The sequence below is a fragment of the Pleurodeles waltl genome, chromosome 11 (genome assembly GCF_031143425.1).
Source record: "Pleurodeles waltl isolate 20211129_DDA chromosome 11, aPleWal1.hap1.20221129, whole genome shotgun sequence".
Lineage (NCBI taxonomy): Eukaryota > Metazoa > Chordata > Amphibia > Caudata > Salamandridae > Pleurodeles > Pleurodeles waltl.
This window is the reverse complement of record NC_090450.1, coordinates 415,982,122-416,005,916: the sequence shown is the minus strand read 5'-3', so window position 1 is coordinate 416,005,916 and position 23,795 is coordinate 415,982,122. Positions and strand designations below refer to the sequence as shown.

At 45.9% G+C, this 23,795-nt stretch overlaps 1 protein-coding gene across 1 annotated transcript in view; it reads left to right on the top strand.

Annotated features, from left to right (window-relative positions):
- The first annotated feature begins 12,624 nt into the window (after nt 1–12,624).
- The window catches only part of MYO7B (myosin VIIB), a 1,466,311-nt gene continuing 1,455,140 nt past the window's right edge, over nt 12,625–23,795 (top strand). The window contains exon 1 of the mRNA XM_069213753.1: nt 12,625–12,715. The gene's annotated coding sequence lies outside the window, so the exon portion shown is untranslated. The remainder of the gene's footprint in view (nt 12,716–23,795) is intronic.

The window sequence follows — 23,795 nt, the reverse complement described above, 5'->3', positions numbered from 1 at the left end:
GAACTAGAGGACCCACAGTTTAACCACATGTCAGGGCGAAATCTCAAACTGATAGGGTGGCTCACCTTCCCACAGGGAAGGGGCCACACAGTGGATAATACTGGGAGTAACACTCTAATGCAGAGCTACTCTCCAGATATCTCCACTTACACAATAAAGACTCATCTGACCAAGGTTAGCCTTATTGTCCTTTGTTTGGGGGTGGGGGGTTATGTAGGAAAGTAGCCTCCTTTTAGCATGGATAGACCTACTTTTTGCCTGTTTGTCAGTGTGTTTGACTTTGTTCACTGGGATCCTGCTAACCGGGACCCCAGTGACTGTGCTCTCTCCCTTTAAATTTGGTTGCTTGGATCACACAAACACAGCATTTGGCATACTGGTGCCCCCTTATAAGCCCCTAGTATATGGTACCCAGGTACACAGGGCATAGGGACACCAGGGGTTCCCCATGGGCTGCAGCATGTATTATGCCACCCATGGGAGCCCCTGTAAAATGTGTCTGCAGGCCTACCACTGCAGCCTGCGTGAAAAGGTGCATGCACCCTTTCACTTCAGGTCACTGCACAAGGTCACTGAAAGTCACCCCTGTGGAAGGCCCTCCTAGCCCAGAAGGCAGGTACCTGTGTTTGAGGGCACCCCTGCATAAGCAGAGGTGCCCCCATTAACTCCAGCTCAATTTTCATGGACTTTGTGAGTGCGGGGACACCATTTTACTTGTGTACTGGACATAGGTCACTACCTGTGTCCAGCTACATAATGGTAATTCTGAACCTGGGCATGTTTGATATCAAACATGTCAGAATCACACCCCAATACTGTTTCCAGTTTTGGAAGTATGGTACCGTGCTCTTTGGGGCTCCTAAGAGGACCCCCAGCATTGCTCTTACCAGCTTTCTGTGGTTTCCCGGGCAGCCCAAGCTCCTGCCACCCCTCAGACAGGTTTCTGTCCTCCTGCAGCTTGAATAGCTCAAGCCCAAGAAGGCAGAACAAAGGATTTCCTTTGGGAGAGGGTGGGTAACACCCTCTCCTTTGGAAATAGGTGTTACAGGCTTGGGAGTGATAGCCTCCCCAAGCCACCGGTATGCTTTGAAGGGCACATTTGGTGCCTTCCTTGCATAAACCAACCTGCACCAGTACAGGGACCTTTGGCCCCTGCTCTGGTGTGAAACTGGACAATGGAAAAGGGAGTCACCACTCCCCTGTCCATCATCACCCCAGGGGTGGTGGCAGGAGCTCCACCAGATGGGCCCTGGTTTGTGCCATCTTGAATCATAGGTGTGCAGAGGCCCCTGTGAGCATCTGAGTGGCCAGGTCAGTCAGGTGATGATACAGCCCCCTCCTGATAGGTGGTCACCCTCCTAGGTGACCAATCCCCCTTTCCTGTGTGGGCTTCCTTTTCTTCTGTAGACTCTCTGCCTTGCTGAGGGTCACCCCCAGCACTCCCCCCATGACTTGTGTCCTCCTGGACCTTGGTGATCCCCCGCAGCTTCACTTATTGTTCACTGCTACTTCTGCCTTTGCCAAGGCTTGTTGGTGGCTTTCCCACGCCACAGACAGACTGCAATCTTCCATCCGGTATGGGACATCTACTGAATCCTCCAGGAACTCTTCACCAACTCTAGGGCTGCATTGCTGCCCGTCTTCGTCCTACCGTTGACCAACTCCTGCAACCAGAGACGGGTGGGTAGTGGCTCCTGCCACCACCGGGCCCTTCTGCAACTTCCAGACTTGTCCCCTTGTTTTTCAGGTCTTCCTCTTTAGGAGTCCAGTGCTAATTTCTTGCAGTCTTGTCTGGGTGTTGTATTTTCTTCATTTCCAGTCCTTTTAGTGGTTTGGGGAAAATCCAGCAACTTGTTCTTTTCTTCCTCGTCGCTGGGAGGCACTGTGCTACTTACCTAGTTTCCTATTTCCCCCTGCTCCCCTCTACAGAATCCACTTACCTAAGTGGGGGTCCGGCATTCACATTCCATTTTTTTAGTATATGGTTTGGGCTCCCCCTTGGGTCACTATTGTCTATTTGCTATTGCACTGTTTTCAACTAGTATACATATTTGGTGTGTTTACTTACCTCCTATTGGAGTATGCCTAACTTGTGTTTTGGTTCTGTGTTACTGTAATAAAGAATATTTATTTTCGTAACACTGAGGCCCTCATTATGACATTGGCGGTAAATCCCACTCACTGCAACGCTGACGACCGCCAGCTTACCGCCATGGCGGCGGAAATCCATTCACCATATGTTCAGTATAGGGAAAGATATGGAAGACATTGTAACGCAAAGGGTTAATTAGCCTGAGCAGTGTAGATGAGTGTAATGCCTGTTGAAACCCCCTCCCAAACACAGTGGAAAAGTTCATGATATTATTTTCAAGCTTGTTTGTGTAGAAGACTCCGTCTCAACCTTGGGAACGAGAGTACAGGGAGAAGATGGAATGAAAACAAACGCTGGAGAAGGGCAGAGCAGCCAAGTACTGATAACATAGCTAGAAAATGCCAGAATGAGATAGAATCCAAGCTTTGAGTTATTTAAGCACTGAAGTGTGGGTAAGGGATTTGGAAGCTCGCAGATGGAATTGTGGAAGCTGCCATGGCCCAGCGCTGCCTCCCTGTTTGCTCGTGGTGCTTGAGGGGGAGAGAGGTCCAAGCAGGCGGTAGAGGGCTCCCCAGCATGTCGTGGACTAAGCTAAGTTTCCACACAGGGATGAAAGGCCTTTGTTTCTCTGCTCTATTATTATGACTGATGATTTATGCTTGCACTGTGTTTATAACCTGAAGTATTCAGCTCGTTTATATTTTGCTTTCTAAACCTCTTAGTGTGAACTGCTGCAATAACTGAAACATGTATTTTGGTGTGCAGTAAATCAAAGCTTATCTGAAGTATTCAGTTTGTTTATATTTTGTCTCCTGAACTTTGTAGTGAGAGCCTGCTGCAGTAATTGAAACATGCATTTTGGTGTGCAGTAAATCAAAGCTTATCTGAAGTATTCAACTAATTTATATTCTGCTTCCCGAATATCGTACTGTGATGCATTTTAGTATACAGTTATTCAAAACTTATATCTGTCAATGAACTCTTTGCTTATATATATATATATATATATATATATATATATATATACATTGATGCTCCTTGCAGTGTGCTTATATATAAATAGATGCTTGTCATTGCTATTCTTATTCTACTATTGTTAATGTGCTAAATGCCTACATTTTACCTGCTATTCTAGTAAAGCTAAATTGTATTTATAATTGGCGTGTGGTCCTTCATTGAGCGTACTTATTGACTTATACCAAATAGGTGTCAACCAGTCACCTGGATAAGACACCATATTATGACACACACACACACACCAATCCCGCAGAATACAGCCATACACACAAATCCGCCAGACCAAAGGTCAGTGATAAAGTGGTGGTATCAAAACCCACACTGTTGCGCCAACAGAACAACGTCCACCACATTATGACCCATGAATCACTACGCCGGACATTCAACAGTGGTAAACATTGGCGGTACATACCGCCGCGCTCACAATAGACACCCAAAAACAAAACACCACCACATTGGACAATTCAAACAACACACACCTGACACCCATACACACACCACACCCACACCACTATAAAACACACCCACACATCACCCACAACCCTTTACGAATACAAACCATTGCCACCAGAGAGACACCAAGACCACTGACACAAATAGAGCCACATATTACTCACACCTATACACAACTCACGCACTCCACATCACACACCCGAACATTCCCAGGACACGATGGGCCAGATCCTGGACAACGTGGCGGAGAACAGGCGGCTGCAGGAGGGACAGTACCAAGGGATCAGGGCGTATTGGCAGTCCACCAACAACACCCTGATCTCCATAGCAGGGGTGCTGGCAGACATGGCCAACATTATGAGGGAGGCAGTCTCACACCAGCGGGCCCCTGCCACTAACCAGACATCTGAACAGCCTTCCACCTCCGCTGCCGCTAGTGGCCAGGAGGCCCTGCCACAGGACTCACAGACCACCAGCACTTCTCCCCCTGTGGAAGGTGAACCACCCCGCAAACATTCCCTGCGATCCAGACAGAAGCCAGAGACACTTGCCAAGACCCCCACCAGGAAATGAGACTCTCCTGATTGTCACCCTTGTGTCCCACTCAGTCACCTTGTCCACCTTCAAATTCCATTGCTCCCCTTCCTATGGCCCCTTGGACAATGCACCTGTGCTACAAACAGACTGGAACAATACCCTGGACTTTCCTCCATCATCACCCCATCCCATTGCACTGTCCCCCTATGTTAGCACTTACAAACACCCTTTGAAAAAAATCAATTTGGAGTATGCCATGTATATCAAATATGTATTATCTGAAACAGGTACAAATATTGCAAATTAACTGTACAATGAATGAGCATAGATTAATGACCTGTAGCTGACTGCAGTGATCACACCAGGAGTATATGTCAGGTCACCAACATCTGCAAAATTAATTGCCAGAGGGAACAGTAAGTGGGCATAGAAGTGGGAAATATCAGCATGCCATTCCCACACAGATTACAACCAAAGTCATTGAAATGTAAAGTTACACTGTCTCACCTGTGTGTCATTGAACATATTGTTGGATCACAGACGTTCTGGTGTCCTTACCCTCTGCCTCCTCATCCTCACTGTCCACTTGGTCTACTGCTGCCACAGTGGCATCTCCTGTCTCCTCCTACTGCAGAAAAGGGACATGGCATCTGAGGGCCAGGTTGTGCAACATGCAGCATGCTACTACTATCTAGCAGACCTTCTTGGGTGAGTAGCACAGGGATCAACCTGTTAGATGGAGGCACCAGAACCTGGCCATCAGGAGGCCAAAGGTCCTTTCAATTATCCTTCTGGCTCGCCCATGTGCCTCATTGTAATGTTCTTCTGCCCTTGTCCTGACATTCCTCACAGGGGTCAGCAGCCATGATAGGTTTGGGTAACCAGAGCCACCTGCAAATATTGAGGGACAACATTTAGCCACACACTATCTGATATGGCCAACACCATACCCATACACCAACATCCACTGGGTGGGAACCAGGGCTCACCTATTAGCCACACCCTGTGCCTCTGTAATTGGGCCATCACATTTGGGATGCTGCTATTCCTCAGGACAAAGGTATCATGCACGACCCAGGATACTTAGCATTGACGTGGGAGATGTACTGGTCCGCAGAGCACACCATCTGAACATTCATGGAGTTGAAACTCTTACGATTCCTGAACACCTGTTCATTCTGGTGGGGGGAGACAAATGTAATATGTGTTCCATCAATCGCCCCAATTATGTTGGGGATATGTTCCATTGCATAAAACTCGGCCTTCACTGTGGCCAAATCCTCAACCTGGTGGGAAAACAATGTAGCTGCACATCTGTTATATCGGGGCAGACAACACTCTTGTGAGCACGTTTGAGAACATTGGCTGTGACATTCCTACTGCCAAGCCCACTGTCACTTGGAAAGAACCAGTGCCAGAAAATGGAATACTGATAGCACTTGTACAAGAGGGGGGATGCCTGGGGAGTGACGGATAGCAGATATCAGGTCAGGCTCCAATTAGCCACACAGCTCTGTGATTGTGGCCCTGTCAAGTCTATATGTGAGGATAATATGCCTGTATTCCAGTGTAGCCAAGTTCACCAAGGGTCTGTACACAGGGGTATGTCTCCATCTCCTATTCATCCGCAGCGGTAGGTATCTAAGGGACAAAAGACTGAACAATGGAGCTACAACAGTAGTTTGCATTCTGTAAACATGTAATTGGTCAGTGTGATTTGTCCAGTATGTGCTAATATCTCTTGTGACGCAGCATTATTCCAGAGGCCTGCCCCTGAAATGGGGACCACCTGTCCTGTGTGGAAGGAGAGGTGGAAGTGAGGTAATTCCGCTGACATTGTGGGCCGTTGCGAGAGGCGGTCTGGAACCGCCGTGCAACTCCTCATTGGTTAACATTGGGCCCTATGGGGTACAGTGGCCAATGGTGATCTACGCCGACGGTGACGGTATGCACCGCCACGGACGTGACCGCCATTTTTTATCATATTCCTCACTTGTTACCCGACCTTCCATAGGAGAAGACCTACACTACATGTGCTGCTGTGACAGTGTCTGGAACATACCATGACCCGTGTGACCGGGGAAAGGGCCCCAGCCTTCACTTCGGAGGAGCTAATGGGACTGTGTGTGAGGGTGCTGTGTACGCCAACGGTGGTGTTGGTGCAGCCGTTGACCTAGTGTGTCCTTTGTCTCCCCCCCTTTCTTGTTTGGTCATTCTGTACTTATGTGCCTTGTCATCATCTGGCAGAGAAGCAGAGACACCGGTGATGTAGGGAGCTGCATCCCACGGGAGCCAGGAGGCAGAGTCCACCGACGGTGAGGGTACCAGTGGGACGGAGGGGAGCACCACAGCGGAGACTGGAGGGACACTTCAGACACAGATACCTCCTACGATGGAAGCTCCCTGGCGGTGGTGGACACTTCTTTGACCACCCCAGCTACAGGTAAAACCGCCACCCCTGTACCAGCACCGCTCTCCCAGCAGCCCCTCAGCGAGTTGCCCGTGCCAGCTCACCCAGGAGGGTGGGCATCTCCATTGCCCCAGGCACCTCAGGCCCTGCCCCAGTGAACCCTGCTGCCCTGAGTGAGGAGGCTATTGACCTCCTGAGATCCATTTCTGTAGGGCAGTCAACCATTGTGAATGCCACCCAGGGGCTGGCAGCCCAGATGCAACAATCAAATACATTTCTGGAGGGCAGTCACACTGGATTGGCGGCCCAACAGAAATTGATTGAGGCTCTGGCCTCCTCTCTGATGGCAGCCATTGTTGCTGTTTCTACCGTCCCCCCTCCAACTTCCACTTCCCAGTCCCATTCTCCTCAACCCCAACCCGTCCCAGGCACACATACAGACGAGCATGCACACAAGACAACACCCAAGAGTGTCACAGGCAAACACAAGCACGACACTTAATCCCACAGGCACTCACACAAACACCATCCAGTTGCAGGCACAACAACATTCACTAGTTCTACTGTCGCCCCCTCTTCCTCCTCCTCCACCTCCCACCTAGCTACGTCCACACCTGTTACAAACAACTCCCTCATCCTCCACTCCCATTCCTTCTCCCTCTTCCTGCCCCAATGTCCCTAAAAAACTGTTCCTATCCACCTCTTCCCTCCCTCTCCCCCCCAGGCCTGCACATGTGGCCAGGGTATCACGAACCCAGCCAAGCACCTCAGCCACACAGTCCACGGGCCCAGTTCCATCCGCACCTACTTGTGGCAGAAAGAAATCCTGGCCACATATACTGAAGGGGAAGGAGCCTGCACCAGCCAGCCTAAAGGGGAAGGTGCCTGCACCAGCCAGTCTAAAGGGGAAGGAGCCTGCACCTGCCACCTGAAAGACCAAGGAGCCTGCACAAACAGGCAGGAAGACCAAGGAGCCTGCACCAGCAGGCAGGAACACCAAGGAGTCTGTACCAGCAGCTGTGCCGGAGCCCCCACCACCAACAATGGTTGTGCATCCATCCGAGGATGCAGGGGATGTGCAGAAGCCACCCACCACCAGGAGCACCACCACAGTGCATCCATCCGAGGGTTCAGGGGATGTGCAGGAGCCACCCACCACCAGCAGCACCACCACAGTGTATCTGTCCGAGGGTGCAGGGCATGTGCAGGATCCTCCCACTACCACCAACACAGTGCAGCTGTCACTGCTGGCAGACGTAATGTTATCCTGCCTCCATGGGCTGCTGTGTGGCCTGTCCCCTCCAGAACCAGTGGGAAAGACACCCACTCCAGAGACTGTGGCCTATCACTTCCCAAAACCAAGCACAGGGCATGTTGCCCCCTCCAGACCCAGTGGGCAAGACACCCACTCCAGAGACTGTGGCCTTGCACTCCCCAGGACCAAGCACAGGGCATGTTGCCCCCTCCAGAACCAGTGGGCAAGACACCCACTCCAGAGACTGTGACCTATCACTCCCCAGCACCAAGCATAGGGCATGCTGCCCCCTCCAGAACCAGTGGGCAAGACACCCACTCCAGAGACTGTGGCCTATCACTCCCCAGGACCAGGCACAGGGCATGTTGCCCCCTCCAGAACCAGTATGCAAGACACCCACTCCAGAGACTGTGGCCTTGCACTCCCCAGGACCAAGCACAGGGCATGTTACCCCCTCCAGAACCAGTGATCTTGTTTCAGCTCCCTGCTGAGGTGCCCACACTCGTCCCCCTGAGGTGCCTGCCTATTTACCAGCTGGTGCCCATGCAGTGTTCTCTCCGTGTTGATGCAGGTGACAAGTGGGGCCTAGGACTTTGGCCTGTGACCATGTGGCGCACGCAAAAGGAGGACTGGGCTGTGTCCCTTGTTCTGTACATTTGTATATATCTATTACATTGCCTAAATTAATATTTCTACTGTGTTGATCTTATTATAATCACTTTGGTAAGTTCTTTTTTACCTTGCATTATTCAGCTGATTTACGGGGATTAACTTGTTTTCTTGGGCAGCGGGTTGTGTGTAAGTTGTGTGTGTGTGTGTGTGTGGGGGGTGTGTATGGTGCGTGTGTGTCACTCTCATTTTCCCCCCTCCCTCCCTTGTGTGCTAGGTGGCTGTACTCACTGTCATTGTTTTCGCCGGCGTTGGTGTTCGTGGTGGCGCAGAATGTAGAATATCATCGAAAAACATGCAGTTCGGGTTCCATGGCATCATGGTTCTTCCCTGTGTCTCCAAAAGTGAGTCCTTTCACTTCTGAGGTCTGTTTCCTCCAGGCTTTTGATGTTGTTGGTACTGCCCCAGAAAAGGTGGCGGATTGTGTAGTTGTAATATGGTGGGCAGAACTTTGACTTCCGCCTGGTTGTAGGCTGCTACCGCGGTGGTGCCTGTTGTTTCCACCCTGGCGGTCAGTGTGGTACATTGGCTGTCTTCTGGTGAACTTTCCGCCATGGTCATAATTTGGCGGTAGTTACCGCCAGCCTGTTGGCAGTATTACTACCACTTTATCACTGATCGCCAGGGTCGTAATGAGGGCCTGAGTGTTTTCTTTCAAATGTGTAAGTGCTGTGTGACTACAGTGGTATTGCATGAGCTTTGCATGTCTCCTAGATAAGCTTTGGCTACTCATCCACAGCTACCTCTAGAGAGCTGGGCTTCTAGACGCTGCCTACACTACACTAATAGGGGATACCTGGTGTAAGGTGTAAGTAACTTAGGTACCCACCGCACACCAAGCCAGCTTACTACAAAGATTTTGGCTTGGGGCGGGGTTCAATCTCATCTAAATATCCCTATGTACTGTAGCAATATTTGTATTAGAGAAATGCAGAGGTGAGGGCCCACTCTAGCAGAGCCCAATGATAAATTATATATTGCCAATGTAGTTGCTTAAGTGTCTCTTTCGAAAACCCTCTACCTTCCTTAGGGTTAGACCAGAGGTTCCCACACCTCATTTCACTCAATTGATGTTGGACATACCTAAGCCAGGGAATTCTAGGGGCCCCAGACAACCTAAAAAGATACCCCAAACCCTCCTGGTATGGCAATAGTGCAAAGGTCACCTAAAACCTCCGCCAATACAAGATTGATTTAAAGCCCACTTTAGTAGAGAGCGGTTGAAGAACCACATCAAACCGCAGGGGAGTTAGGGGGTGCTAACTGTGAGATTAGTGAGGAGTCATAGGAATCGGTGCTTAGTTAAAGTAATATATTTATACTAAAATTAAAATGTGTGTAATCAATAAAAACAAGTGTCTATTTTCAGATCTCATAAGCTGATTTTTTAAGAAAATGGTTGTATTCCCAAAGTATTTTTAAAACTGGCATTTCAATGGTAAATTATGTGGCACTGGGGAGACCTATCACTAATAATTTTACCTTGGTACCAGGTGCGTTGCAGTTATATCTTTTATGTATTACCTACTTTGAGACATTCTACATTTACAAAGCCTTTTTACATAACTTCTGGTAACCATACCTGATGAACTTAGATGATCACTGCTCGTAATCTTGCATTTGGTGGCCACCTACGTAATCTTTTCTATTGTGGTCACAATTACAACTCTAACAATATTAGGAGCTCAGGTTGAATTTCGTTGAACATAAGTAGATCTTCTTATAGAAAAGGTTTGAGACCCCTGGTCTAATGTGTTGAGTTAAATACTTGTGTGTTGTTGGTTGAAGGCGAGTGCTGTTGTGAGCCTGGTGATACCTGACTGTCTGGTGGTCTCCATTGTATGAAATATGTGTTATGTTTTGTATGTGGGAACTAGCAGTTTGAAACTTCTGCCCACTAAGATCTAGTGGATTCGTGTTTGTCCTATGGGGGAGTTAAGAAGAACAAGTGGGCATATGTACACAACCGTGTTTATTCACACCAAACAAGCATAATCACAGATGGTTAGGTCAACCAGGTGATAACACCAACTCGGGAATGCCATATGAGTGAAATATGTGCTTTAATTGAGCAGGTACAATCCAGTACTGAGTACCTGCACTTTTTTATTTGAAAAAGAGAGTACCTGCTCTTTTCAGTTCTGCTGCAATATTTTTAATGTGAGAATACTGCCACTTTTCAGGAGCAAAGGGTACTGTGGATATTGAGTGCAAACACTTCAATATTTCCATTTAAAGCACTGAGTAAAATGACGCGAAATGTGAGAAATAGTATTTGGAGCATCAGTCAAAGTTGTGGAACGAGTAGGGGCCATGAAGATTATTACATGAAGGTATCAACTACTGTTCATTTATATGAGGTAAGGGGGACAACAATCGGGAGAGCAATCAAAATGTGCAACCTGAGCAGAAACTGCAGTTCCCTGTAGATACCCAGATTTGACCTACTCCTTCCAGGCCAAGACAGTCCATGGTGAATGTCACTAGCCACATTCATGCTCCTGATGCTCATGGTTGATCTCGAATCAGACGAGCCCTAGTCAGGTCATGATTGAAGTCTCCAGGCAAAGAATAGTGTCTTCACGTAGTGCTTTAATATGTCACATTAGCAGAGAGTACATTATGGTAAATGTCTTATGCTGTTCCATTAGAGAGTTTTGCATCATGCTGTATGACTCAAGGTACCTTGCCATCCAATTTGGGTAGTCGATGCACACAGGGGCTTATCTTAATGTTATCTCTGGCTGACATCCTCTGCCTGAAAGCCTGTCTAGTGCAAAAAGAACGTTTGCCCTCTCGCATTCTTAAAGTAAACCTAGTTTAAATACCGTTTGTGAAGTAGAACGTTTAGAGGTAGGTGCTAGTTTCCAAGGTGGGAGTTTCAAGGAGGTTCTTGCAGGCGCAGCTGTTGAGGTGTGCTGAGCCAGGTTTGAAGGTGTGGCTCCATGATCTGAAACATTTGCGGTCATCTGGCACGGTGGCGTCATTGTTCGGTACAGCAACTACGTTTAAAGATGTTTTCAAGTCTTTGCAAATCTGCAGGTCAACCTCCACTGAGCACTGGCCACTTCATACGAAGCTGAAAGCCCCATCGCCCCAGAATGTTCTGTCTAGCTTGTATCTTTTTTTAGAAGTGCATGTTATTGTTAGATTTGAGACATGGTCCGTAATACTGAATTTGTTTAGTTAATGTTTCCGAAAAAGTCAAAAAGTGTTGAACAAATAAATATTAAAAGTAAAATGGCATTTAAACCATGCTGTCCTGGTAGTGAGTTCCTCCCCACCTGGTTCTGGTAGTGATCTTCCTCGGATACCGAACTGGCTACATATACCCTAATATAACCTGTGGTGTCCGCGACGCACAGTCAGGGTGTCCCTGGATGTTTCAAAAATAAAATAAAAGCATATTTATAAAGTACACATACATTAAAAAACAAAACTGAAAATTTAAAACGATAAAACGTTGTGTAAATGTGAATTTTTGAAAATGGATGCTAAAAATGAATTTGTTGCCCTTATCTTGATTTGTAGGAGCGGCACAAGTAAAGCAACAGGAATATAGTAAGGACAAATGGTGACCTCAAATGTAGCACTAGTTTGCGCACACAAAAAGAGAGCATGCATTGGAGAATAAAGACACAATTATATGCTAGCAAACACCAATATTGCTCCGTCTTTTAGAAATCAAGTTACATTTTTAAACACTTCAAAGTTCTGATTAAAATATTTTTTAAATGCAATATGTAATAATTTGTGTATTTGTATGATGTACATGTTGAGGTTCGGATCATTAAATTTCGTTAGTTTGGGGCTCCTCGCTTTCCAGTGATAAGTCAATGAGTGTCCACAGAAGACAAAAAAGATTAAGAACCGCTACCCTAATACATTACTTTCATTGTGCCTGGTCATGCATTCATGATAGAGAACAGCTTCATATGCTGTTCTGGTAGTGAGTACTTTATCGGACAGTCCGGGCAGAGGCATGTCTGCTCATCCTGTCCAGGATGAGCGTGTGTTCGCAGTCTCTCCCCTCAGCGCATGCGCTCTCCGTGCCCTACAGGTAGACTCCCAGCAGGCACGGGCTCTCAGCTGATAATGGGATTGCCCAGCGGGGGAGAGGTGTGACCTATACATATCTCAACATGCAGCATGCTGCTCCAAGAGCTCAGCCGAACGGAATAAAGAGATGGCCTCCCTCTGCGGTGCTCGCTGGGAAAATGAAACTCCTTCTGTGTTAGGATGATTCCGTGGACTAAGATTCCTCGCTGAGCCTTTCTGCCAGGTACAGCAGCTTCTTTAAATTTCTCCTGCATAATCAGACACAATTCCAGTTATTCAAAATGTCTTCCTCTGTCGATTTCATTCACCGGCTGTCCTCAATCATCTTCTGTATTCCTTGCACAGGTTATAAGTGCTGCGCCGTCGCTCCCTCTGTGTTCTAGGTACAGTTTACTTAGCTTCGTTCCCCTATAGGTTTTGCACAAAAACTGCCTTCATATCCCCTTAATGCTTGTGCGTTACTTACCTCGCTTCCTCTGTTTTCCTTGCATATTTTACCTGTTTCCCTTTCCATGTGTCCCATGCAAAGATTCTGCCTTCCTTTCCTTGTACTTCCGGCTCACAAGCAGTGGCATTTCTAGAAGGGACCAGATGGTGCGGTGCCCATGACCCAGTTGTATTTGTCCTGCCCTTCCTTGTGCTTCACCACCACACCTGCTGAATGTACCAGTAAGCTATACAGAGAAACCAAGTTGACACTGCACCCAGTCACACACATTAATTTGTTCAATCACCTTTCAGTGCAGATCAATACTGTTTGCTTAAAATTTTGAAATCTGCCTTTGTATGTCTATATGAATTTAAGTATATATATTACAGAGCAGTTATAGTTAGGATTCCAGGATATAGGAACCTTGTAGTTGTGCTCACTAATAACTTTGTGCCAGTTTGACAAGCCTCCACGACATTTAACAGACATTCCTTTTTCTACATTGGTGGATGATGCGAAGCTTTGTGGGTATTCATCATGGGTTTGCAAAGAAAAAAGGGTGGGCCCGAAACGCTATTTGGCACCAATGCATTTTCCATAGACCTAGGGGCATATTTAAGAGCCCCTAGCGCCTCCTTGAACCACATTAGCATCATTTTTTTTACGCTAATGTGGCCTAACAAGGCCAAAAACCATGCACCATATTGATAAAGTGGCACAACGCATGCCTTGTGCCACTTTGTAACCCTTGCGCTACATTATGCCTGCGCCAGGCATAATGTATGCAAAGGGTGAGTTCCCCCAATGGGCTTCAATGAGCTTTGCAGGATTAGTGTCAACATTTTTTATGCTAATCCTGCAAAACTCATTGAAGCCCATTGTAATCACTGAAAGCCTCCTTTTAACCCATGCTTTGAGCAGGCATTAAAAGTGCAGAAAAAATGATGCAAAGAAATCTTTCAGATTTCTTTGTGCCATTTTTTCGGCCCCCCTAACAGGGGAACTCAACCCTTTGCATACATTATGCCTGGCGCAGGCATAATGTAGCGCAAAGGGTTACAAAGTGGCACAAGGCATGCGTTGTGCCACGTTATCAATATGGCGCATGGTTTTTGGCCTTGTTAGGCCACATTAGCGTAAAAAAAAAAGTGATGCTAATGTGGTTCAAGGAGGCACTAGGGTCTCTTAAATATGCCCCTAAGTCTATGGAAAATGCATTGGTGCCAAATAGCATTTCGGGACCACCCTTTTTTCTTTGCAAACCCATGATGAATATCCACAAAGCTTCGCATCATCCACTAGTGTAGAAAAAGGAATGTCTGTAAAATTTCGTGGAGGCTTGTCAAACTGGCACAAAGTTATTAGTGAGCACAACTGCAAGGTTCCTATCTCCTGGAATCCTAACTATAACTGCTACCCCCACTCTGTAATATATACACTTAAATTCATATAGACATACATACAAAGGCAGATTTCAAAATTTTAAGCAAACAGTATTGATTTGCACTGAAAGGTGATTGAATGAATTAATGTGTGTGACTGGGTGCAGTGTCAACTTGTAATCCTGCAAAGCTCCAGACCAGCGTAAAAAATTCTAATGCTAGTCCCCTAACTACCACGATGGTGTGTCGTATTTTAAAAACGGTGCACACATTGTGGCGTTAGGGGGGGTGCAAGAAAAGTGGCGCTGCGCTGTGCAGTGCCACCTTTCTTAAATATGCCCCTTAGACCTCCTTTATAGCACGAAAACAACTGACTAGATCTGAATTAAATTTGGTAGGAATGTAGTTTATGGTGTGTATATAATCCTTTTGAGTCGTACAGGTATATAGGGTAAGTATTTTTTAACTTATAAGCAGCGGCAGCCGCTGTATATGTCAAGGGGGAACGGGGACGACGAAGGGGGAACAACATTTTGTTTTAAAAAAAGAAAACACTTACCTTGCACCGCCCGTCTCCTGTCACCGCCTGCTGCTTCCTCGCTCCTCTTCTGGACACCAGCCCAGGCTCTTCAGCAATCCTGGCGCTGCTTACATGCTAAACATAGCATGTAAGCAGCATCAGGATTGGTCTGACTGGCAGTCACTGCTCATACCTGGGGTCTGTGCTGTTTCTGCAGCACGGCTGTGTATATAGCTGGGATGGAGAAACCTAAGAGCACATGTGTGTTTTGCCGGCCTCAGATGGCCTGTCAAACACATTGAATGAGAGGGTGGATAATGAGTAATAGGCGCTTCCTACTCTACTTCTGTACTAATAAGTCCCACTATATCACACGGTGCAAATGACTAGGGTCACACCCTCTAAACCCCCTGAAACGACAACTAAATATTGTCTAAATATGAAAATAAGTTCAATTGCACACGTGACAGTAACACAAAGACAATTCTAGTTTCATTGCAGTATTCGAATTCTATTAAGTACACAATATATACAAGAGCAAATCAAAATAATACAATTTAAACATCAATCAAAACTCTACCCCTATTATCTAGGTTTCACCAAAATCACACCAAAATGTATTTTTATCCTGTCCACAGTCCAAAAATAATGTCCATCAGTCCAAATCGTGTATCCTTATATGGTTAGTTCCAAAGTTCCCAATTTATATCCTTGTGTGATTAATTCCAAAGTTAACAGTTCAGTCCAGCAACTTCCTCCTTTGTCCCTTTGTCAACACATGTTTCATCCGGGGAGTACCCCCAGGACTTCATCAGGACTTCCTATAATAACATTACATATATGATGTTATGTAATAAAATATCATATGTTCTAAGTACTTCTCAATTTGTAATATTGTGATAACATAACATGCTTGTCGGTAGGATTCTATTTATATACCATATCACTAATTGTGACAAGTTTAGAATTACTACGACATTTTAGATTCCCAATTACAATATGTATAATCAGTGATTAATTTCTCATAGTGTACATGCACCCCCCTTATACAGCACATCAGAAAAGTGCACATCCCATGCAAAGATCACCCTATTTTATAGTGTATTGTTGTAGAGGATGCTCTCCAAACCCAATCCAAATATCACCAAATAGACTTCAGCTGTTCATACCTTCCAAGAATATCAAATTGTCATATACGTTCCCCAGTGTTCTTTATGGCTGTTCCATTTGTTCCATATTACCTACATATATATATAGGTGAAATATCATGACTTTTTCAGTACCTATAACTATATTGGAAAACCTCTTAGTAGTTAACATTAGTATAGTGTAAATGTATATAGCACTCACCTAGTATAGCTCTATATCCCATCTACCTCCGATTGTTGTAACTGTATAGCATAAATCCCTGTAAAATCGTATTAGAAATACAATATTTATATGTTTTAATCCTAATATCTACAACTCCTACAACTCAATATAACAATTATCATCATATTATTCATATTATGTGCTTACCGATTGATTGTATTCTTACACACGCGAGTACGCTGCAAGTTTCGTCGTCTTTCACAGCTCCGGTATTTTAAACCGAGGCCGCCATAGCTCCCAACTATTTATACGTCTCTCTACGTAGTAAAAATAGAGGACGGACTCTACACAATGTATTCCCCGATTCTGGGATGGTGCAAACTGACGATGGACTATTTTCTTTATTTACATCTGTACATTTCCCTATTGATGTTAACTGGAGCTATCATGCTCCGATTTGCTTAGACATCTCTCAGTCTTAATATTGGTCGAAATTCTATATATATGCCCCCTTCTCCAACACTTGTTTGAATAAATACAGCATTATATGATATATTAATTAGCCTCCCTTGATGATATAAAACGTGTATCTTATTCCATATATTAAGCATTTATCTCCACTTTATATCCCAATTATTTCACTGTGTTCCATTTTCACATAATATATACATTATATTTTTATATGAATGTTTAATATTTTCTTATAGCCAAATCTCCCATAATTCCATATGTATGTGCCCCTATTTTTCACCGAACTCTATTATTCTAAGAATGATGACTTACATTTCAATACGTGTGTTTTACTTCAAAAGGCATATCTCACTCATTCCTAAATAGTTTATAGGGTAGATTCTCCACCCTAGTCTCTATTGGACTACTTGTCCCCTAAAAAATATTCCATTTCATGGTCCGTATTTAGACCCCGTTCCACTGCTCCCATTCTCATAATCCATTTTGATTCTCTTCTGCGTAATTCCAACTCTCTATTGCCTCCCCGTGGATTTATTTCACAGTGATCGAAACCTATGAATTTGAACATTTTATAAGTACCCTGTGCTGTACAGACTTTCATGTGGGATGCTATGGGATAGCATTCGTCCCCTTGGTTGATCGCCCTCCAATGTTCTGAAATCCTGACTTTCAATGGCCGAATCGTACTACCAATATATAATTTATCGCAAGCACATATGAGCATATATATAACAAATTTCGTGTTGCAGTCTATGTGTGATCGTATAAGTATTTTTTCACCCCTAAAATCATCCACATCCTTTTTGGGTTGCCATGCCCACTTGCACACTGTGCACGACCCACATTTAAAGAAGCCCAAATTCCGTCTAGTAAGCCAATCCTTTGTAGTTTCATGTGCCAAATAACTTGGACTAAGAATATTATTGAGGGTATTCCCTCTTCTATAAACCACTTCCGGTCTTTTTCCTATGAATTTCTGGAGTATCTCATCTTGACTTAATAGAGACCAATACTTATTCATAATTTGAATTAATTTTTGAGAATTTTCAGTATAGTCTAAGATGATTCTAATTTTGTGATCCCTATTACGTTTCTCATTCTTTCGACATATACCTAGATCCAATGTCTGCCTGCGGGGTATACTCCGCACCTTATAAAACGATTTGCGTATAAGTGTCTCTGAATAGCCTCTGGCTATAAATCTTTGTCCCATATCTCTAATTTGTTCATCAAACTCCTCATTCTTACTGCAGTTTCTCCTCGCTCTTATCATCTCTCCTAATGGTATAGCCTCAATCTGATGTCAAGGGTGGGCACTAGTAGCGTGCAACAAAGTATTACAAGCGGTTGGTTTACGATATAATCTACTCTCAATTGTATCACCCTCTATATATAATTCTACATCAAGGAATTCCAAATGAGTCTCACTGTATTTATATGTAAACTTAATGTTCACTTCATTCGCATTAAGATACTCACAAAACTCTTGTAATGTTGACTCATCCCCTGTCCATAACATGAAACAATCATCAATATACCGTCCCCAGTATAAAATATGTGTGTGCCATCGTGCTGCGCCCGGACCCCATAACCATGTTTCTTCTAACCACCCCATAAACAAGTTAGCGTACGAGGGGGAAAATTTGGATCCCATTGCTACTCCCTGTTTTTGTTTAAACCAATCACTCTTGAATAGAAAATAATTATTGTTCAATATGAAATCTATCAAATTAAGAATCATCTTAGTATGTTCTAAATAATTTGCTGCTCTTTTGTTCAAAAAATGTTCTACCGCTCTTAATCCAAAATCATGTTGTATAGAGGTGTATAGTGCTACTACATCTAGAGTAACCATGATCATGCCTGGTTCCCACTGTATATCAGATAATATACTGAGTATATGTTTAGTATCTTTAATGAAAGACGGTAAGTTACAGACAAATGGTTGTAAAAATATGTCGACGAATTCAGAGAGTCTCTCCGTAGGACCCCCCATACCTGAAACAATCGGTCTCCCAGGAGGGAAGAGTGACTGTTTATGTATTTTAGGTAGGGTATATATACATGGAAACTTCAGACGATAAACACGTAAATAGAGAAACTCATTTTCATCCAATAGCTCACTTTCCCTGTACCTTTTCAACATATCATTAATTTCTCTAGTTAGAGTCATAATAGGGTTATGTTTCACCTTCTCGTAACAATTTGTATCATTTAATTGCATGTATATTTCTTGCTCATAGTCCTTGCGATTCATAACCACTATATTCCCACCTTTATCCGCTCTTTTTATGACTATGAGGGTCATTCTGACCCTGGCGGCCGGTGGCCGCCAGGGCCACCGACCACGGGAGCACCGCCAACAGGCTGGCGGTGCTCCAACGAGCATTCTGACCGCGGCGGTTCAGCCGCGGTCAGAAGCGGAAAGTCAGCGGTCTCCCGCTGACTTTCCGCTGCTCGTGTGAATCCTCCATGGCTGCGGAGCGCGCTCCGCAGCCATGAGGATTCTGACCCCCCCCCACCGCCATCCTGTTCATGGCGGGAAAGCCGCCATGAACAGGATGGCGGTAGGGGGGGTCGCGGGGCCCCTGGGGGCCCCTGCTGTGCCCATGCCAATGGCATGGGCACGGCAGGGGCCCCCGTAAGAGGGCCCCGCAAAGTATTTCAGTGTCTGCCTTGCAGACACTGAAATACGCGACGGGTGCCACTGCACCCGTCGCACCTTCCCACTCCGCCGGCTCGATTACGAGCCGGCATCCTCGTGGGAAGGTCGTTTTCCCCTGGGCTGGCGGGCGGTTTTTCAGCAACCGCCCGCCAGCCCAGGGGAAAACTTGTAATACCCGCCGCGGTCTTTTGACCGCGGCGCGGTATTTTGGAGGGCGGCATCCTGGCGGGCGGCCTCCGCCGCCCGCCAGGGTCATAATGAGGCCCTATGTCTTTATCCATTCTAAGAGCTTTCAGTGCAGTATATTCCCGACCTGTCAGATTTGGTTTTCTCAAGATCCCTTTCTTCTTCATCTCTTTGTTAAGATCGGTCCATCCCATTCTAAAAAAGATTTCTAAGTTACCTTCCACTTGGGATCTAGGCACCCAGGTGGATCTTTGTTTAAGACCACTTGTAATATGTCTATTCGATGCTAGATTTAGATCTCGTAAAACAGTTGCAACGGTAATTGGATATTCTTCATAGTCTGTAATTGACATTAATGTCACTGTATCATAGATGTCCTGAATAGATAGACCACCATGTAACGACTCCACTTGTTGGGTTGCATCCTCATCTCTCATTCTTGAATAGAAATATTTCTTCAGTTTCAATTTCCTTATAAATTTGTATAAATCTATTTTAGAATTACAAATATCTCCCTTTGATGATGGACAGAAACCAAGACCCTTATTCAAAAGAGAAATCATATCTGAAGATAACTCTTTATTAGACAAGTTGATTACATTATTTTCAACCTCTATACATAATCCTATGTCTTTTTGTCCCGTGATCTTGTTCTCATTCCTGAGTACATTTCGCTTTTTTCCTCCTCTCTTCCCTCTTCTGGTCTTCCTACTCGATTCCTTTTTTAATTCAATTCCCAATTTCCCTGTTTTATTCTCTTTAGTTCTTGTAAAAAACCTACTCCTTGTGAACTTGATTCCACCTGTATTTCACTCAATCCTGTATCACTAATATTCGTAGCTGAACTGTTCCTAGATGTAGATGGAGATTCTGTTGAGGTACTGGATTCCCCTATGGCTGTCCCAGTTTTTATCAGATGATCATATTTTCGCGAGAAAGTAAAAACTCTCCCATTTTTATAATCTAATTCGTCTCTTCTAAGTTTCCTGGCTTTCCTCTGTTCAATCTCGTCTTGGAATTTCATAATCACATCATTCAAAATAGTATAATTCTTATCCGTGGCTTCTTTTAGCCCCATTCCCCTTATGTCTTTTTCTAATGTATCTATCTCTAATTGTAATTTCCCAACTTTTCTTGCTGCATTTTCTATCAAACACACCTGCACACTTAGTGCACTCTCCCCTCCTCCCCCCTCCCACCTCCCACCTCCCCGCGGCCCAGCCCTGCCCCTCCCTGCTGGCTGAGCCAGCAGATGAAAAATAAAACAATAGCAAGCTATTGTTTTATTTTTCATCTGCTGTCTCAGCCAGGGGGGCAATGCTCCTCTGCCACTGCGGTGCAGCCGTCCCTACTTATAAGGTATTTTAACTTTGTAGTATTTGTTGTCACAGTAATTTTGCTGTATTTAGTGAAAGTACCACTGTACCTAGTGATGAAGGCATTATGGCCTTCATTATGACATTGGCGGTAAGTCCTGCCTACCTCCATGCTGACTGCCGGCAACATACCGCCGCGGTTTACCGCTACCCATATTAAGACACACACATAGCAATCTGTCACTATACAGACAAACAAAGAAGTCCGCCAACCGAAAGGTCAGTGATAAACTGGCGGTATCAAAACTCACACCGTTACACCAACAGAACTACGCCCACAGCATTATGACCCATGAATCACCGTGGCGGACATTCAACCGCGATAAACCATTGGTGGTACATACCGCCGCTCTCAAAATACACACACACATACAAAACAACACCACATTGGACAATTTGAATAACACACACCTGACACCCATACACACACCACACCCACGCCACTATAAAACACACACATTACCCACAACCCTTTATGACTCAGAGAAATTGCCACTAAAGAGAGATACAGCAAGAGCACCCACCCAACCTGAGCCACAGAACACCACCCATACACCATCCACACACCTCACAGCACACACCCCAACACATCACTCTACACACCCTCACACACACCACTCACACTACACCCATGGCACCACAAAGACACCCCAGGTTCTCAGAGAAGGAGCTAAGGGTCGTGGTGGAGGAAATCATCCGGGTAGAGCCACAGCTATTCGGATCACAGGTGCGGCAGACATCCATCGCTAGGAAGATAGAGCTATGGAGGAGAATCGTGGACAGGGTCAATGCCGTGGGACAGCACCCCAGAACAAGGGATGACATCAGGAAGAGGTGGAACAACCTACGGGTGAAGGTGCGTTCCGTGTTTGAAAGAAATCAGATACCAGTACAGAGGACTGACGGTAGACCCCCACCTCCTACCCCACAACTAACAATATGGGAGGAGCAAGTCTTGGCAATACTGCATCCTGAGGGCCTGGCCAGAGTAGCAGGAGTACTGGACTCTGGTAAGTCAAATCTCTATTACTATCACCCCCATACCTGCATGCCATCACATACCCCCGCCCTCACCCTCACTCCCATCATTCCACCACCTCACATACACCCCACCATCACAACCCACCCCTCCAACTACCAAGCCCTGCATGGAACACCAATGCATGGACACCCATCACAGACCTGCATGGACACACATCACCAAAGCATGCACACTTGAGACAATCACCTATCCAACCAAATCACCACTCACACAAGCCTAAGCTGCCCGGGCATTCACAACCATACAGGCCAACACACCCATGCACAAGATGGCACACGCAGAAACAATACACTGCATTTACATCCAAACAGGTCCCCCACCCAATGTCACTGGAGATGAGGTGCCAGCAACATCCAGTCCCCCCACAGAAGAGGCCCACAGTGATGACAGCAGCTCTGCATTCCTAGATCAGGATGAACAACCTGGCCCATCAGGGACATCCGGACAGTCGGTTACCCAGGCACAGTCCCATACCACCACAGAGCCTCCCTCAGGAAACACCACCACAGTGCCTACACAGCGGGCCCATACCTTTGTCCCCAGGACACGTCAATCAGCAGTGTGTCCACCACTACAGGTACCCCAGGCCACCCCACAAACACAGGACGATCAGGGAACTGGGGTCAGTGGCAGTGGGCACACAGTTCAGGGAACAGAGGCAGAGGACAACAGGGAAGCTGGGAGGACTGCTGTGCAACAGGGGGAGGACAGGCCCAGGGAACCAACTCTCCACGAGGCACTCATCAACATCCTGGGAGCATACCACCATTCCCAGGAGACGATGGGACAGATACTGGCCAATTTGCAAGAGACCCAGCGGCTGCAGGAGGGACAGTACCTGGGGATCAGGGAAGATCTGAGGGACATCCACACCACCCTGGTCACCATCGCAGGGGTGCTGGCAGATATGCCCAACACCATGAGGGAGGCAGTGGCACACCATCGGGCCCCTCACACTAGCCACACTGATGAACAGCCCTCTACATCCGCTGACACTAGTGGACAGGAGGACCCGCCAAAGGAACAACAGGCCACCAGCACCCCACCTCCTGCAGAAGGAGAACCAGTCCACAAACGGTCCCTGCGATCCAGGGAGAAGCCAGAGAACATTGCCAAGACCCCACCAGGAAATAAGACTCTCCTAATTGTCACCCTTGTGTCCCACTCTGTCGCCCTGTCCACCTTCAACTGCCATTGCTCGACTTCCTATGCCCCCTTTGAAAATGCACTTGTGATACAAATAGACTAGAACTCTTACCTGGACTCTCCTCCACCATCCCCCCAGCCTATAGCAATACCCCATCCACTTATTAGCACATAAATAAACATCCTTGTAAAAAATACAAGTATTGAGTCTGTCAAGTGTTTGAACTATGCATTTGTTTAACAATCTGTAGACATTGCAATTCAACTGTACAGTAATGTATACATAGGTATGACCTGAATTTTGCTGCAGACAATACACCAGGAGCCAGAGTGGGGCACAGATATCTGTAAATAGACATGTCAAAGGGTACAGTAAGTGGCCATAGTAGTGGTAATATCAGCCTGCCAGTGAAACTTTACAATACAAAACTGCAATGGAAGGTGAAGTTACAGTGTCTTACCTGTGTGTCACTGGAAGTACTGTCGTATGATTGATGTTCTATTGTCCACATCCTCATCTTCGTCACTGTTCACAGGCTCCACCGCTGCCACACACCCATCTCCAGCCTCATCCTCCTGCAGAAAAGGCACCTGGCAACGTATCGCAAGGTTGTACTACATGCAACATGCCACAGTGATCTGGCACACCTTCTTAGGTGAGTAGTACAGGGAACCACCTGTTGGATGGAGGCACTGAAACCTGGCCTTTAGGAGGCCGAAGGTTTGCTCTATAATTCTTCTTGTTCGCCCATGTGCCTTATTGTAATGTTATTC